The sequence below is a fragment of the Cryptomeria japonica genome, unplaced genomic scaffold, assembly GCF_030272615.1.
Source record: "Cryptomeria japonica unplaced genomic scaffold, Sugi_1.0 HiC_scaffold_351, whole genome shotgun sequence".
Taxonomy (NCBI): domain Eukaryota; kingdom Viridiplantae; phylum Streptophyta; class Pinopsida; order Cupressales; family Cupressaceae; genus Cryptomeria; species Cryptomeria japonica.
The window spans coordinates 130561-147500 of record NW_026729173.1 but is presented as its reverse complement, the minus strand read 5'-3'; the positions used below and the strand labels follow the sequence as shown (position 1 = coordinate 147500).

At 60.3% G+C, this 16940-nt stretch overlaps 1 non-coding gene across 1 annotated transcript; it reads left to right on the top strand.

Moving 5' to 3' along the window:
- The first annotated feature begins 12485 nt into the window (after positions 1 to 12485).
- On the top strand, positions 12486 to 12604 carry LOC131870836 (5S ribosomal RNA). Its single transcript, XR_009369139.1, has one exon. It is a non-coding gene; the product is annotated as a 5S ribosomal RNA (ribosomal RNA).
- The last annotated feature ends 4336 nt before the right edge of the window (positions 12605 to 16940 follow it).

Below are 16940 nucleotides of genomic sequence, written 5' to 3'. Positions count from 1 at the left end.
CAAGGCGGCCAAGGAGCCTCCCCGCATAGCAATCGGGGTGTGAGGTTACGGATGCAGCATTGATAGCAATCGAGGTGGGAGGCGAAGGATGCAGAAGTGAGAGCCGAGGGATGTAGCAGAGATAGCAATCGGGGTGTGTGATGCAGAAGAGATAGCAATCGAGGTGTGCGGTGGGAAGGGCCCAGCAGCCAGAATGCATGAAGCGACGGATGAAGCAGTGATGACAACCGGGCTGTGAGGAGAGGAGGGATGCAGCCAAGAAAGCAATCAGGGCTCGAGGCAAGGGATGCATCAAGGATAGCAATCATGTTGTGAGGCGAGATTCCAAAGGCTAAACGTGAGAGGCTGCAGGGTCGACTCAGAGAGGTCTATGCATGTGAGAGGCTGAAAGCAAGGTCAACTCGGAGCGGTCTATGCATCGGGCGCGCTTGGGGCGACTACCAGTGCCAACCCCTTATCCCGCGACGCGTCCGACAAAGAGAACGTTCCAAGGCGGCAGAGGAGGTTACCAGCCGAAGGATGCAGTAGCAATAACAGGTATAGTTCCGCGGCGGCCGAGAAGACTCACCGCATAGGAATCGGGATGCGAGGCGAGGGATGCGGCGGGAAGGCCCCGACGGCTAAACGGAAGAGGCTGCAGGGCCGCCTCGGAATGGTCCAAGCATCGGACGCGATTGGGACGACTACCAGTGCCAACCCCTTATCCCGCGATGCGTCCGATACACAGATAGTTCCAAGGCGGCCGAGGAGCCTCACCGCATATCAATCGGGGTGCGAGGCGAGGGATGGGGCGGGAAGGCCCCAACGGCTAGACGGAAGAGGCTTCAGGGCCACCTCGGAATGCTCCAAGCATCGGACGCGCTTGGGGCGACTACCAGTGCCAACCCCTTATCCCGCGATGCGTCCGATACACAGATGGTTCCAAGGCGGCCGAGGAGCCTCACCGCATAGCAATCGGGGGTGCGAGGCGAGGGATGGGGCGGGAAGGCCCCAACGGCTAGACGGAAGAGGCTTCAGGGCCGCCTCGGAATGGTCCAAGCATCGGACGCGCTTGGGGCGACTACCAGTGACAACCCCTCATCCCGCGATGCGTCCGATACGAAGATGGTTCCAAGGCGGCCGAGGAGCCTCACCGCATAGCAATCGGGGTGCGAGGTGGGGGATGCGGCGAGATGGCCCCAACGGCTAGACGGAAGAGGCCACAGGGCCGCGTCGGAATAGTCCAAGCATCGGACGCGCTTGGGGCGACTACCAGTGACAACCCCTTATCCCGCGATGCGTCCGATACGAAGATAGTTCCAAGGCGGCCGAGGAGCCTCACCGCATAGCAATCCGGGTGCGAGGTGGGGGATGCGGCGAGATGGCCCCAACGGCTAGACGGAAGAGGCTGCAGGGCCGCCTCGGAATAGTCCAAGCATCGGACGCGCTTGGGGCGACTACCAGTGACAACCCCTTATCCCGCGATGCTTCCGATACGAAGACAGTTCCAAGGCGGCCGAGGAGCCTCACCGCATAGCAATGGGGGTGCGAGGTGAGGGATGCGGCGAGATGGCCCCAACGGCTAGACGGAAGAGGCCACAGGGCCGCCTCGGAATAGTCCAAGCATCGGACGCGCTTGGGGCGACTACCAGTGACAACCCCTTATCCCGCGATGCATCCGATACGAAGATAGTTCCCAGGCGGCCGAGGAGCCTCACCGCATAGCAATCGGGGTGCGAGGCGAGGGATGCGGCGAGATGGCCCCAAAGGGTAGACGGAAGAGGCTGCGGGGCCGCCTCGGAATAGTCCAAGCATCGAACGCGCTTGGGGCGACTACCACTGCCAACCCCTTATCCCGCGATGCGTCCGATACACAGATAGTTCCGAGGCGGCCGAGGAGCTGGGGGATGCGGCGAGATGGCCCCAACGGCTAGACGGAAGAGGCTGCAGGGCCGCCTCGGAATAGTCCAAGCATCGGACGCGCTTGGGGCGACTACCAGTGACAACCCCTTATCCCGCGATGCGTCCGATACACAGATAGTTCCGAGGCGGCCAAGGAGCCTCACCGCATAGCAATCGTGGTGCGAGGTGGGGGATGCAGCGAGATGGCCCCAACGGCTAGACGGAAGAGGCTGCAGGGCCGCCTCGGAATGGTCCAAGCATCGGACGCGCTTGGGGCGACTACCACTGCCAACCCCTTATCCCGCGATGCGTCCGATACACAGATAGTTCCAAGGCGGCCGAGGAGCCTCACCGAATAGCAATCGGGGTGCGAGGCGAGGGATGCGGCGAGAAAGCCCCAACGGCTAGAGGGAAGAGGCTTCAGGTCCGCCTCGGAATGGTCCAAGCATCGGACGCGCTTGGGGCGACTACCAGTGACAACCCCTTATCCCGCGACGCGTCCGATACACAGATAGTTCCAAGGCGGCCGAGGAGCCTCACCGCATAGCAATCGGGGTGCGAGGCGAGGGATGCGGCGAGAAGGACCCAACGGCTAGACGGAAGAGGCTTCAGGGCCGCCTCGGAATGGTCCAAGCATCGGACGCGCTTGGGGCGACTACCAGTGACAACCCCTTATCCCGCGACGCGTCCGATACACAGATAGTTCCAAGGCGGCCGAGGAGCCTCACCGCATAGCAATCGGGGTGCGAGGCGAGGGATGCGGCGAGAAGGACCCAACGGCTAGACGGAAGAGGCTTCAGGTCCGCCTCGGAATGGTCCAAGCATCGGACGCGCTTGGGGCGACTACCAGTGACAACCCCTTATCCCGCGACGCGTCCGATACACAGATAGTTCCAAGGCGGCCGAGGAGCCTCACCGCATAGCAATCGGGGTGCGAGGCGAGGGATGCGGCGAGAAGGACCCAACGGCTAGACGGAAGAGGCTTCAGGGCCGCCTCGGAATGGTCCAAGCATCGGACGCGCTTGGGGCGACTACCAGTGACAACCCCTTATCCCGCGATGCGTCCGATACACAGATAGTTCCAAGGCGGCCGAGGAGCCTCACCGCATAGCAATCGGGGTGCGAGGCGAGGGATGCGGCGAGAAGGACCCAACGGCTAGACGGAAGAGGCTTCAGGGCCGCCTCGGAATGGTCCAAGCATCGGACGCGCTTGGGGCGACTACCAGTGACAACCCCTTATCCCGCGACGCGTCCGATACACAGATAGTTCCAAGGCGGCCGAGGAGCCTCACCGCATAGCAATCGGGGTGCGAGGCGAGGGATGCGGCAAGAAGGACCCAACGGCTAGACGGAAGAGGCTTCAGGGCCGCCTCGGAATGGTCCAAGCATCGGACGCGCTTGGGGCGACTACCAGTGACAACCCCTTATCCCGCGACGCGTCCGATACACAGATAGTTCCAAGGCGGCCGAGGAGCCTCACCGCATAGCAATCGGGGTGCGAGGCGAGGGATGCGGCGAGAAGGACCCAACGGCTAGACGGAAGAGGCTTCAGGTCCGCCTCGGAATGGTCCAAGCATCGGACGCGCTTGGGGCGACTACCAGTGACAACCCCTTATCCCGCGACGCGTCCGATACACAGATAGTTCCAAGGCGGCCGAGGAGCCTCACCGCATAGCAATCGGGGTGCGAGGCGAGGGATGCGGCGAGAAGGACCCAACGGCTAGACGGAAGAGGCTTCAGGGCCGCCTCGGAATGGTCCAAGCATCGGACGCGCTTGGGGCGACTACCAGTGACAACCCCTTATCCCGCGACGCGTCCGATACACAGATAGTTCCAAGGCGGCCGAGGAGCCTCACCGCATAGCAATCGGGGTGCGAGGCGAGGGATGCGGCGAGAAGGACCCAACGGCTAGACGGAAGAGGCTTCAGGGCCGCCTCGGAATGGTCCAAGCATCGGACGCGCTTGGGGCGACTACCAGTGACAACCCCTTATCCCGCGATGCGTCCGATACACAGATAGTTCCAAGGCGGCCGAGGAGCCTCACCGCATAGCAATCGGGGTGCGAGGCGAGGGATGCGGCGAGAAGGACCCAACGGCTAGACGGAAGAGGCTTCAGGGCCGCCTCGGAATGGTCCAAGCATCGGACGCGCTTGGGGCGACTACCAGTGACAACCCCTTATCCCGCGACGCGTCCGATACACAGATAGTTCCAAGGCGGCCGAGGAGCCTCACCGCATAGCAATCGGGGTGCGAGGCGAGGGATGCGGCGAGAAGGACCCAACGGCTAGACGGAAGAGGCTTCAGGGCCGCCTCGGAATGGTCCAAGCATCGGACGCGCTTGGGGCGACTACCAGTGACAACCCCTTATCCCGCGACGCGTCCGATACACAGATAGTTCCAAGGCGGCCGAGGAGCCTCACCGCATAGCAATCGGGGTGCGAGGCGAGGGATGCGGCGAGAAGGACCCAACGGCTAGACGGAAGAGGCTTCAGGGCCGCCTCGGAATGGTCCAAGCATCGGACGCGCTTGGGGCGACTACCAGTGACAACCCCTTATCCCGCGACGCGTCCGATACACAGATAGTTCCAAGGCGGCCGAGGAGCCTCACCGCATAGCAATCGGGGTGCGAGGCGAGGGATGCGGCGAGAAGGACCCAACGGCTAGACGGAAGAGGCTTCAGGGCCGCCTGGGAATGGTCCATGCATCGCACGCGCTTGGGGCGACTACCAGTGACAACCCCTTATCCCGCGACGCGTCCGATACACAGATAGTTCCAAGGCGGCCGAGGAGCCTCACCGCATAGCAATCGGGGTGCGAGGCGAGGGATGCGGCGAGAAGGACCCAACGGCTAGACGGAAGAGGCTTCAGGGCCGCCTCGGAATGGTCCAAGCATCGGACGCGCTTGGGGCGACTACCAGTGACAACCCCTTATCCCGCGACGCGTCCGATACACAGATAGTTCCAAGGCGGCCGAGGAGCCTCACCGCATAGCAATCGGGGTGCGAGTCGAGGGATGCGGCGAGAAGGACCCAACGGCTAGACGGAAGAGGCTTCAGGGCCGCCTCGGAATGGTCCAAGCATCGGACGCGCTTGGGGCGACTACCAGTGACAACCCCTTATCCCGCGATGCGTCTGATACACAGATAGTTCCAAGGCGGCCGAGGAGCCTCACCGCATAGCAATCGGGGTGCGAGGCAAGGGATGCGGCGAGAAGGACCCAACGGCTAGACGGAAGAGGCTTCAGGGCCGCCTCGGAATGGTCCAAGCATCGGACGCGCTTGGGGCGACTACCGTTGCCAACCCCTTATCCCGCGATGCGTCTGATACACAGATAGTTCCGAGGCGGCCGAGGAGCCTCACCGCATAGCAATCGGGTTGCGAGGCAGATTATTGGGAAGGGAACCCCCTGGGATGCGGCTCAAGCAGTGCCCAAAGGGACTGGAATGCGGAATCACATCGAGAGACCCAAATGCTATACGAGGGCTCAAATCGAATTATCGATTTGGCCACGACATGGACGCATCGGAACGACTACCTTTGCCGAACCACTCGCAATTGCATCCATACCGAAACCAATAGACATTTCCGTTAGAGCCCTCGCATAGCATTCGGGAATCTCGCATGCCCCTCTAAATCGACCAATGCTGGCGCTCAACGAAAATCCGAGCGCTACCACCGTTCGAGCGCCAGCATTGGTCGAGTTAGAGGGGCACGGGGGAGAATGCTCCAGTCAACACCTCCCCTATATAAGTTATTTGTCCGATTCTCGCACAACCGTAGTCTGCCTCGTCGAATCAAACAACGGTCCCAGATTCCGACTTCCGTTCCGTAGAGACCCAAAAGCTAGATGGAGGCTCGCAAGAAAGAGAGTCGGCGCATAGCAATCGGGTTTCTCGAACGTTTAGGGACCGAGCTCACTTGCGGATAGGGCAAAATCCGCCAAGCAACCCAAAAGCTAGACGGGGGCTCGAATCGAATCGCCTAGGCGGCCACAACAACGACGTGTTGGATCGACTACCAGTGCCAAACCATTCAGCAAGACTAGTCTGTGTCGAGGCCGGATAGAGATTCTCAGAGAGCGCCCGTATAGCATTTAGGAGACCTGCCGCGTCCCTCACACTCGACAAATGGTGGTGCACGTTTATAAATCCGAGCGATCCCAACCCTTTCAAGCACCAACATCGGTCGAGATAGAGGGGCACGGAGGGGGCTGCGTGAGACAACACAGTCCCCTATATAAGTTATTTGTCCGATTCTCACACATCCGAAGAATGGTCATCAAATCGGACAACAGCCCAAACTTCCGACTTCCGTCCCAGAAAGCCCAAGAGCTATCTAAAACGTTCATGGCCGGAACTCGATCGCGGCTATACCAGTCCGCCAAGCAACCCAAAAGCTAGACTGGAGCTCTAGTCGAATCACCTCTGTGGCCATTGCAAGGACGTGTTGGAGCGACTACCATTGCCGAACCATTCCGCAGGTCGAGTCCATACCAAGGCCGCATAGAGATTCACGATGAGCTCCTGCATAGCAATCAGGAGACTTGCCGTGTCCATCACAATCGATAAATCCTGGTGCAAGATTTTTGCATCCGAGCGCTCCAACCAGTCGAGCACCTCGAGCACAGCATCAATCGACATAAACGGGCACGGGGGGAGGATGCTCGAGAACACTACCTCCCCTATATAAGTTATTTGTCCGATTCTCAAGCAGCCGAAGTCTGGTCATCGAATCGGGTCAAAGACCACAACTTCCGACTTTACCCACAATGCAAGTCATCGAATCGAACATCGGCCCCCGAGTCGGACTCCATGCGTATGTCAGGTCATCGGACCCAAATTCCGCCTTCCTGCGCATGGCGGGCCATCAATATCAACTCGGTCATCGACCCAAACTCCGCCTTTCTGCGCATGGCACGCCTTCAAATCGGTCATCGGACCCAAATTCCGCCTTCCTGTGCATGGCGGGCCATCAACATCAACTCGGTCATCGGACCCAAATTCCGCCTTTCTGCGCATGGCACGCCATCAACTCGGTCATCGGACCCAAATTCCGCCTTCCTGCGCATGGCAGGTCATCGGACACAAATTCAGACCTCGCCAATATGCCTACGTATCGAATCGGTCATCGGACCCAACTTCCGACTTCATCCATACTGTAGGGTCTTTGAGGTTGGCGCGGTGCGCTCAACCCGGGGAGTCGACCCATCGAAGCATACACCTCCCCTATATAAGCTATTTGTCCGATTCCCACACCTGTGTAGTTTGCACCTCTGACCAGGACATCGACCCCAACTTCCGAACTCGACTGCAACGACGGGCACCAGCGCCTTGGTGCGCACCTTGCGACGCACAGTCCCAACATTCGCCTTCCTGCACATGGCAGGTCATCGGACCCAAATTCCGACCTCGCGAGTATGCCTACATATCGAATCGGTCATCGGACACAACTTCCGACTTCATCCATACCGTAGGGTCTTTGAGGTTGGCGCGGTGCGCTCAACCCGGGGAGTCGACCCAACGAAGCATACACTCCCCTATATAAGCTATTTGTCCGATTCCCACACCTGTGTAGTTTGCACCTCCGATCAGGACATCGACCCCAACTTCCGAACTCGCCTGCAACGACCGAACCAGCGCCTTGGTGCGCACCTTGCAACGCACAGTGCCAACATTCGCCTTCCTGCACATGGCAGGTCATCGGACCCAAATTCCGACCTCGCGAGTATGCCTACATATCGAATCGGTCATCGGACCCAACTTCCGACTTCATCCATACCGTAGGGTCTTTGAGGTTGGCGCGGTGCGCTCAAACCGGGGAGTCGACCCAACGAAGCATACACCTCCCCTATATAAGCTATTTGTCCGATTCCCACACCTGTGTAGCTTGCACCTCCGATCAGGACATCGACCCCAACTTCCGAACTCGACTAAAAAGACCGCACCAGCACCTTGGTGTGCACCTTGCAACGCACAGTGCCAACATTCGCCTTCCTGCACATGGCAGGTCATCGGACCCAAATTCCGACCTCATGAGCATACCTACTAATCGAATCGGTCATCGGACCCAACTTCCGACTTCATCCATACCGTAGGGTCTTTGAGGTTGGCGCGGTGCGCTCAACCTGGGGAGTCGACCCATCGAAGCATACACCTCCCCTATATAAGCTATTTGTCCGATTCCGACACCTGTGTAGTTTGCACCTCCGCTCAGGACATCGACCCCAACTTCCGAACTCGCCTGCAACGACCGAACCAGCGCCTTGGTGCGCACCAAAAGTGCGCACTTTTGGAGGGCACTTTTGTGCGCTCCAAAGGTGCGCACTTTTGGAGGGCACTTTTGTGCGCTCCAAAGGTGCGCACTTTTGGAGGGCACTTTTTGGAGGGCACTTTTGTGCGCTCCAAAGGTGCGCACTTTTGGAGGGCACTTTTTGGAGGGCACTTTTCTGCGCTCCAAAGGTGCGCACTTTTGGAGGGCACTTTTTGGAGGCACTTTTCTGCGCTCCAAAGGTGCGCACTTTTGGAGGGCACTTTTTGGAGGGCACTTTTCTGCGCTCCAAAGGTGCGCACTTTTGGAGGGCACTTTTTGGAGGGCACTTTTCTGCGCTCCAAAGGTGCGCACTTTTGGAGGGCACTTTTGTGCACTCCAAAGGTGCACACTTTTGGAGGGCACTTTTTGGAGGGCACTTTTCTGCACTCCAAAGGTGCGCACTTTTGGAGGGCACTTTTTGGAGGGCACTTTTGTGCGCTCCACAAGGTGCGCACTTTTGGAGGGCACTTTTTGGAGGCACTTTTGTGCGCTCCAAAGGTGCGCACTTTTGGAGGGCACTTTTGTGCACTCCAAAGGTGCGCACTTTTGGAGGGCACTTTTCCTGCGCTCCAAAGGTGCACACCTAGGTGAGCACCTTCGACCACACCTTGTAGCACACCAAACTCTGACTTTCGACTTCATCCGCAATGCAGGGTCTTTGAGGTTGGCGCAATGCGCACAACCAGGGGAGTCGACCCATCAAACCCAACACCTCCCCTATATAAGCTATTTGTCTGATTCTCATACATGCGTAGCCTGCAGGAGCAATTAGGACATCGACCCCAACTTTCGGCTTCTAAACGAAAACAAGGTCTTTGAGGTTGTGTAATGCGAACAACTAGGGGAGTCAACCCATCAAACCCAACACCTCCCCTATATAAGCTATTTGTCTGATTCTCATACATGTGTAGTCTACAGGAGCAATTAGGACATCGACCCCAACTTTTGACTTCTTAACGAAAACAAGGTCTTTGAGGTTGACGTAATGCGCACAACCAGGGGAGTCGACCCATCAAACCCAACACCTCCCCTATATAAGCTATTTGTCCGATTCTCATACATGTGTAGCCTACAGGAGCCATTAGGACATTGACCCCAACTTTTGACTTCTTAACGAAAACAAGGTCTTTGAGGTTGGCGTAATGCGCACAACCAAGGGAGTTGACCCATCAAACCCAACACCTCCCCTATATAAGCTATTTGTCTGATTCTCATACATGTGTAGCCTGCAACAACGATTAGGACATCCACCCCAACTTCTGAATTCGTCTGCGTTGACCGCACCAAAGGTGCACGCCTTGGTGCTCACCAAAATCCGACTTCCGACTTCTTCTGCTATGCGGGGTCTTTGAGGTTGGCGCAGTGCGCACAACCAGGGGAGTCAACCCACCGAATGCAACACCTCCCCTATATAAGCTATTTGTCTGATTCTCATACATGCGTAGACTGCAGCAATGATTAGGACATCCACCCCAACTTTTGACTTCTTAAACAAGACAGGGTCTTTGAAGTTGGTGCAGTGCACACAACCAGGGGAGTCGACCCATCAAACGCAACACCTCCCCTATATAATGCTATTTGTCCGATTCTCATACGTGTAGTCTGCAGCAGCGATTAGGACATCGACCCCAACTTCCGAATTCGTTTGCATTGACCGCACCAAAGGTGCACCGCCTTGGTGTGCACCTTGGAGTGCACTTTGGTGCTCACCTCGGTGCACACTTTGGTGTGCACCTCGGTGTGCACCAAGGTGCGCACCTTGGAGCGCACCAAAGGTGTACACTTTGGAGCGCACCCACATAGGTCTTTGAGAGGTTGGCGCAGTGCGCACACCAAGGTGGGGTGTTGAGGTGCGTGCCGAGGTGGGTGGGTGCTAGGGTGCGCTCCATGGTGGGTGCCAGGGTGGGTGCGTGCTAGGGTGGATTCCAAAGAGGGTCATAGGGTGGGTGCCAAGGTGGGTTGGTGATATAGTGGGTTCAAAGGTGGGTACTAGGGTGGGTTCCAAGGTGGGTCACAAGTTGGGTGCCAGGATGCGTGGGTGTTAGGTTGGGTGCCAAGGTGGGCTCCTGCGTGGGTGGGTGCTAGGGTGGGTTTCAAGGTGGACGCGAGGGCGGGTGCCAAGGTGGGTAACAAGTTGGGTGTTAGGATGGGTGAGTGCTAGAGTGGGTGCCAAGGTGGGTGGGTGCTAAGGTGGATGCCAAGGTGGTTCACAGGGTGGGTGGGTTCTAGGGTGAGTTCCAAGGTGGGTCACAGGTTTAGTGCTAGGGTGCGTGTCAAGGCGGGTGTCGAGGTGCCTGGGTGTGCTAGGGTGTGGATGCCAATGTGGGTCATAGGGTGGGTACTAGGGTGGGCTGCAATGTGGGTGCCAAGGTGGGTAACATGCTCGGTTGGTTCTAAATTGGGTGTCAGGGTGGGTGTGCACCCACCTTGCCCGAGGTGGGTGCCAAGGTGCCAGTGTGGGTGGGTGCTAAGGTGGATGCCAGGTGGGTGAGAAGGTGGTGATAGGTTGAGTGGTAGGATGGGTGGGTGCCAAGATGGGTCACAGGGTGGGTGCAAGGGTGGGTAGGTGCTAGGGTTGGTGTCAGGGTGGGTGGGTGCTAGGTTGGGTTCCAAGGTGGGTGCGAGGGTGAGTGTCAAGGTGGGTCACAGGTTAGGTGCTAGGATGGGTGAGTGCTAGGGTGCAAAGGTGCCAGGGTGGGTGCTAGGATGGGTCGATGCTAGGGTGAGTGGCAAGGTGGGTCCACAAGTGTCAAGGTGGGTGCCGAGGTGGGTGCCAACTTGGGTTCCAAGGTGGGTGCCAAGTGGGCGACTGCTATGGTGGATGCCAAGGTGGGTCACGGGTGGGTGCCAAGTTGCTAGGTTGTGTTCCAAGGTGGGTGCCAACGTGGCTTGCTAGGGTGCGTGGGTTAAAGGGTGTGTCACAACGTGGGTGCCAGGATGGGTGCGCACCCACACTGGCCAAGACGGGTGCAAGGTTGGGTTCCAAGCCCGGTCACAGGCTGGGTGCTAGGATGGGTGGGTGCCAAGGTGGGCACCAGGGTGGGTGCACCCACCCTGGCCAAGGTGGGTCACGGGGTGGGTCCTAGGGTGGGTAACAGGGTGGGTACTAAGGTGCGTGCCAAGGTGGGTCATGGGGTGGGTGCCAAGGTGGGCACCAGGGTGGGTGTGCACCAACCCTAGCCAGGGTAGGTCACGGGGTGGTTGTCGGGGTGGGCGTCAAGGAGCCAAGGTGGGTGGCAAGTAGCCAAGTTGCGTGCCAAGGTGGGTGTCGGGGTGGGTGCCAAGGATCCAAGGTGGGTGCCAAGGAACCAAGGTGGGTGTCTGGGTGGGTGCCGAGGTGGGAGCCAGGGTGGGTCCCAAGGTGAGTGCAAAGGTGGGTGCCAGGGTCAAGGTGAGTGCCAATGTGGGTTCCAAGGTGCCAGGGTCAGGGTGAGTGCCAATGTGGGTTCAAAGGTGCTAAGTTGGGTGCGAGGTTGGGTGCGAGGGGGGGTGGGTGCCAAGGTGTGCTAGGTGGAAGCCCGGGTGGGTCGGCATCCCATGGGTGTCGAGTTGGGTGCCTGATGGGTGCTTCTTGTCAAGTTTTAGTCGTCGGGACTCATTTCGAGCCTTAGAGGTCGTTTCTTGTCCGGTTGCCCTGTCTTCGACCTGGGAACCCAATTTTGGTCCTCGGGTCCCATTTTTTTTTTGTCTCGCATCCCACTTTTGGCCTGTGGCCTTTTCGGGGTCGATTCTCGTTTTGGGCATCAGAGCATGTTTCTTCTCCTAAAACCCAATATTTGTTTATTAAGTCTCGGAACACATTTTTGTTCTCGTGGACCCATCATGGGTCTTGGAAGCATTTGTGGTCCTTGGGTCCCATTTTGCATCCCGAAACTTGTGTTTTGGTGCTTGATCCCTATTTTGGGTGCCCACCTTGCACCAAGTGCGCACCCGGGGCAAACCGAGCGCCTTGGTGCACCGGGGCAAGATCGGAGCGTGCACCCGAGGCGCCCCGAACATGCACCAAGGTGCACTCGGCCCACATGTGAGCGCAGGTCGTTGCGCCCGAGGTGGTGTGTGGGCACCGCGTTGCAGACGGGACACTGCACGCACACGACGCCCCGTCCAGGTGCACCGCACGGGCCGGGTGCACACCCGACGCCCTAGCAAGGTGCGCGCACCCGGGCAGGGCTCACACTTGGCGAACGGGGCGCACTTCGCGAGGGAGGGTGTGCACCTCGACGGGGGTGGGTGGCCGGGGTGGATTCGCACGTGGGTCGCGGTTTGCTAAGTACACACTGCGACAAGCTCATAACGGGTGCGATCATACCAGCGTTAGTGCACCGGATCCCATCAGAACTCCGCAGTTAAGCGCGCTTGGGCCGGAGTAGTACTGGGATGGGTGACCTCCCGGGAAGTCCCGGTGTTGCACCCTTTCTTAGTTTTTCGCCGGGCGTCGCAATGCTATTTGAATAAACCTTTTGCCCGTTTGCGTTCTCGTCGGGGCCGGGCCGGGCCGGGGTGCGCTGCCCGCACTACCGCGCGCGCGGGGGCGACACCGAGCGCGCACCCGAGGCGCCCCGAGCACACAGGCCACGGTGCAACCCGGGCGTTGTGCGCGCACCCCGGTGCGCCCGAGGTGCTGCGCGCGCACCCAGGTGAAATCGGTGTGCACCTCGGCCAGTGCGCGCTCGGTCGAGTCGCGCACGTTGGCCAAGGTGCACGGTGATGTTTCTTACTCTAAGGTTCCGCACCAGACGCCCGGGACAGGTGAGCGAAGCTGGGCGGGGCCGGGTGCGCGGCCGGGGCAGGTGCACGCAGCTAGAGAGAGCTTTGGAGCACACCAGAGGTGCGCACCTTGGAGCACACTTCGGAGCGCACCAATGATGCGCTCCATTCAAAAGTTTCCTGAAAAGGCAAAAAAAGTTGAGATTATAGAATTTCCCACTTGAGAGATTGTAAAAAAAAAAAATTTAAAATGAAGGAAACGCGGGTGCCAAGGTGTGCGCGCCCGGGTGCGCAGCCCAGCCAAGGTGTGCGCACCAAGGCGCCCACCCTGGCGAAGGTGCACGCAAGGTGCGCACCCGAGGCAAACCGGACAATTAACCCAACTTTCGACTTCGCGCGCACCTGCGCACCTTGGAGCGCACTTCGGAGCGCTCCTTGGTGCGCACCAATCTTGGGCACCTCGGAGTGCACCATGGCGCCCACCAAGGTGCGCACCCGGGGCAAACCGAGCTCCGACTTCGTGCGCACCTTGGAGCGCACGAAAGGTGCGCACCATGGCGCCCACCAAGGTGCGCAGCCCAGCCAAGGCGTGCGCATCAAGGTGCGCACCCTGGCGAAGGTGCGCACCCGGGGCAAACCGAGCTCCGACTTCGTGCGCACCTTGGAGCGCACAAAGGGTGCGCAACCCAGCCAAGGTGTGCGCACCCCGGGCAAACCGAGCTCCGAATCGTGCGCACCTTGGAGCACACTTCGGAGCCCTCCTTGGTGCGCACCGATGTTGCGCACCTCGGAGCGCACCCGGGGAAAACAATGCAATTAACCCGACTTTCGACTTCGTGGGCACCTCGGAGCGCTCTCGGGTTCGCACCTCGGAGCACACCGAGGTGCGCACCTTTGATGCGCTGCCTTCACCAATTTCCAGAAAAGGCAAGAAAACATTGAGAAGGTGTGCGCACCGAGGTGCCCACCCTGGCGAAGGTGCACGCGAGGTGCGCACCCGGGGCAAACCGGGCTCCGACTTCGTGCACGCCATGCTGCGCACCTTGGAGGGCCATGGTGCGCACCTTGGAGCACACTTCGGAGCGCTCAATGGTGCCCAACCCAGCCAAGGTGCCCACCGCGGCGAAGGTGCACGCGAGGTGCGCACCCGGGGCAAACCGGGCTCCGACTTCGTGCACGCCGCACCTTGGAGCACACTTCGGAGCGCTCCTTGGTGCGCACCAGGGCGCGCAACCCAGCCGAGGTGCCCACCCCGGCGAAGGTGCACGCGGGGTGCGCACCCGGGGCAAACCGGGCTCCGACTTCGTGCACGCCATGGTGCCCACCGCGCCAAGGTGCACGCGAGGTGCGCACCCGGGGCAAACCGGGCTCCGACTTCGTGCACGCCGCACCTTGGAGCACACTTCGGAGCGCTCCTTGGTGCGCACCAGGGCGCGCAACCCAGCCGAGGTGCCCACCCCGGCGAAGGTGCACGCGAGGTGCGCACCCGGGGCAAACCGGGCTCCGACTTCGTGCACGCCATGGTGCCCACCGCGGCGAAGGTGCACGCGAGGTGCGCACCCGGGGCAAACCGGGCTCCGACTTCGTGCACGCCGCACCTTGGAGCACACTTCGGAGCGCTCCTTGGTGCGCACCATGGTGCCCACCAGGGCGCGCAACCCCGCCGAAGGTGCACGCGAGGTGCACACCCGGGGCAAACCGGGCTCCGACTTCGTGCACGCCGCACCTTGGAGCACACTTCGGAGCGCTCCTTGGTGCGCACCAGGGCGCGCAACCCCGCCGAAGGTGCACGCGAGGTGCGCACCCGGGGCAAACCGGGCTCCGACTTCGTGCACGCCATGGTGCGCACCAGGGTGCCCACCGCGGCGAAGGTGCGCACCCGGGGCAAACCGGGCTCCGACTTCGTGCACGCCGCACCTTGGAGCACACTTCGGAGCGCTCCTTGGTGCGCACCAGGGCGCGCAACCCAGCCGAGGTGCCCACCCCGGCGAAGGTGCACGCGAGGTGCGCACCCGGGGCAAACCGGGCTCCGACTTCGTGCACGCCATGGTGCCCACCGCGGCGAAGGTGCGCACCCGGGGCAAACCGGGCTAGGACTTCGTGCACGCCGCACCTTGGAGCACACTTCGGAGCGCTCCTTGGTGCGCACCATGGTGCCCACCAGGCCGCGCAACCCAGCCAAGGTGTGCGCACCAAGGTGCACGCGAGGTGCGCACCCGGGGCAAACCGGGGTCCGGCTTCGTGCACGCCGCACCTTGGAGCACACATCGGGGCGCTCCCGGGTTCGCACCGGCGTTGCGCACCGTGGTGGGCACCTCGGAGCGCACCGTGGTGGGCACCTCGGAGCACACCAAGGTGGGCAGCGAGGTGCGCACCTTTGATGCGATGCCTTCACTAATTTCCATAAAAGGCAAAAGAAAACGAGATTTTAAAATTTCCGTTTTGAAAGATAGTGAGAAAAAGGGAATGCTGGTGCCATCTTGAGCCCGCCCTGGTGCGCAGCCCAGCCAAGGTGTGCGCACCAAGGTGCCCACCCTGGCGAAGGTGCGCGCCCGGGCAATTAACCCAACTTCCAACTTCGCGCGCGCCAGGGTGGGAGCGCACCCAACAACCGGGCCTGGGAAGAGCCAATGCGAGAAACCCCACCAAACGCTCTGACAAAAAAAGAGGGGGCGCTCCAGTAACCCCGCTTCGGAGCGCACCCTGGGCAAACCCAGCCAGGGTGCCCACCCCGGCCAAGGTGCAGGCGAGGTGCGCACCCGGGGCAAACCGGGCTCCGACAACGTGCACGCCGCACCTTGGAGCACACTTCGTAGCGCTCCCGGGTGCGCACCTCAGAGCACACCAAGGTGGGCAGCGAGGTGCGCACCTTTGATGCGCTGCCTTCACTAATTTCCAGAAAAGGCAAAAAAAAGAGGAGATTTTAAAATTTCCGTTTTGAAAGATAGTGAAAAAAACGGAACGCGGGTGCCATCTTGAGCCCGCCCGGGTGCACAGCCCAGGTAAGGTGCCCACCCTGGCAAAGGTGCGCACCCGGGCAATTAACCCTACTTCCGACTTCGTGCGCGCCAGGGTGGCAACCGGGCCTGGGAAGAGCCAATGCGAGAAACCCCACCAAACGCTCCGACAAAAAAAGAGGCGGCGCTCCAATAACCCCGCTTCGGAGCGCAGCCGGGGCAAACCCAGCCAAGGTGCCCACCCCGACGAAGGTGCACGCGAGGTGCGCACCCGGGGCAAACCGGGCTCCGACAACGTGCACGCAGCACCTTGGAGCACACTTCGAAGCACTCCCGGGTGCCCACCGGCGTTGCGCACCGTGGTGGGCAGCGAGGTGCGCACCTTTGATGCGCTGCCTTCACTAATTTCCAGAAAAGGCAAAAAAAAATGAGATTTTAAAATTTCCGTTTTGAAAGATAGTGAAAAAAACGGAACGCGGGTGCCATCTTGAGCCCGCCCTGGTGCGCAGCCCAGGCAAGGCATGCGCACCAAGGTGCCCACCCGCGGTGCACACCCGGGGCAAACCGGGCTCCGACTTCGTGCAGGCCGCACCTTGGAGCACACTTCGGAGCGCTCCTTGGTGCGCACCATGGTGCCCACCAGGGCGCACCCGGGGCAAACCGGGCTCCGACTTCGTGCACGCCGCACCTTGGAGCACACATCGGAGCGCTCCCAGGTTCGCACCAGCGTTGCGCACCTTTGATGCGCTGCCTTCACTAATTTCCAGAAAAGGCAAAAAAAAACGATATTTTAAAATTTCCGTTCTGAAAGATAGTGAAAAAAACGGAACGCGGGTGCCATCTTGAGCCCTTCCTGGTGCGCAGCCCAGGCAAGTTGTGCGCACCAAGGTGCCCACCCTGGCGGAGGTGCGCGCCCGGGGCAAACCGGGCTCCGACTTCGTGCACTGCATGGTGCCCACCAAGGCGCGCAACCCAGCCAAGGTGCCCACCGCAGCGAAGGTGCACGCGAGGTGCGCACCCGAGGTGCACACCCGGGGCAAACCGAGCTCCGACTTCGTGCACGCCGCACCTTGGAGCACACTTCAG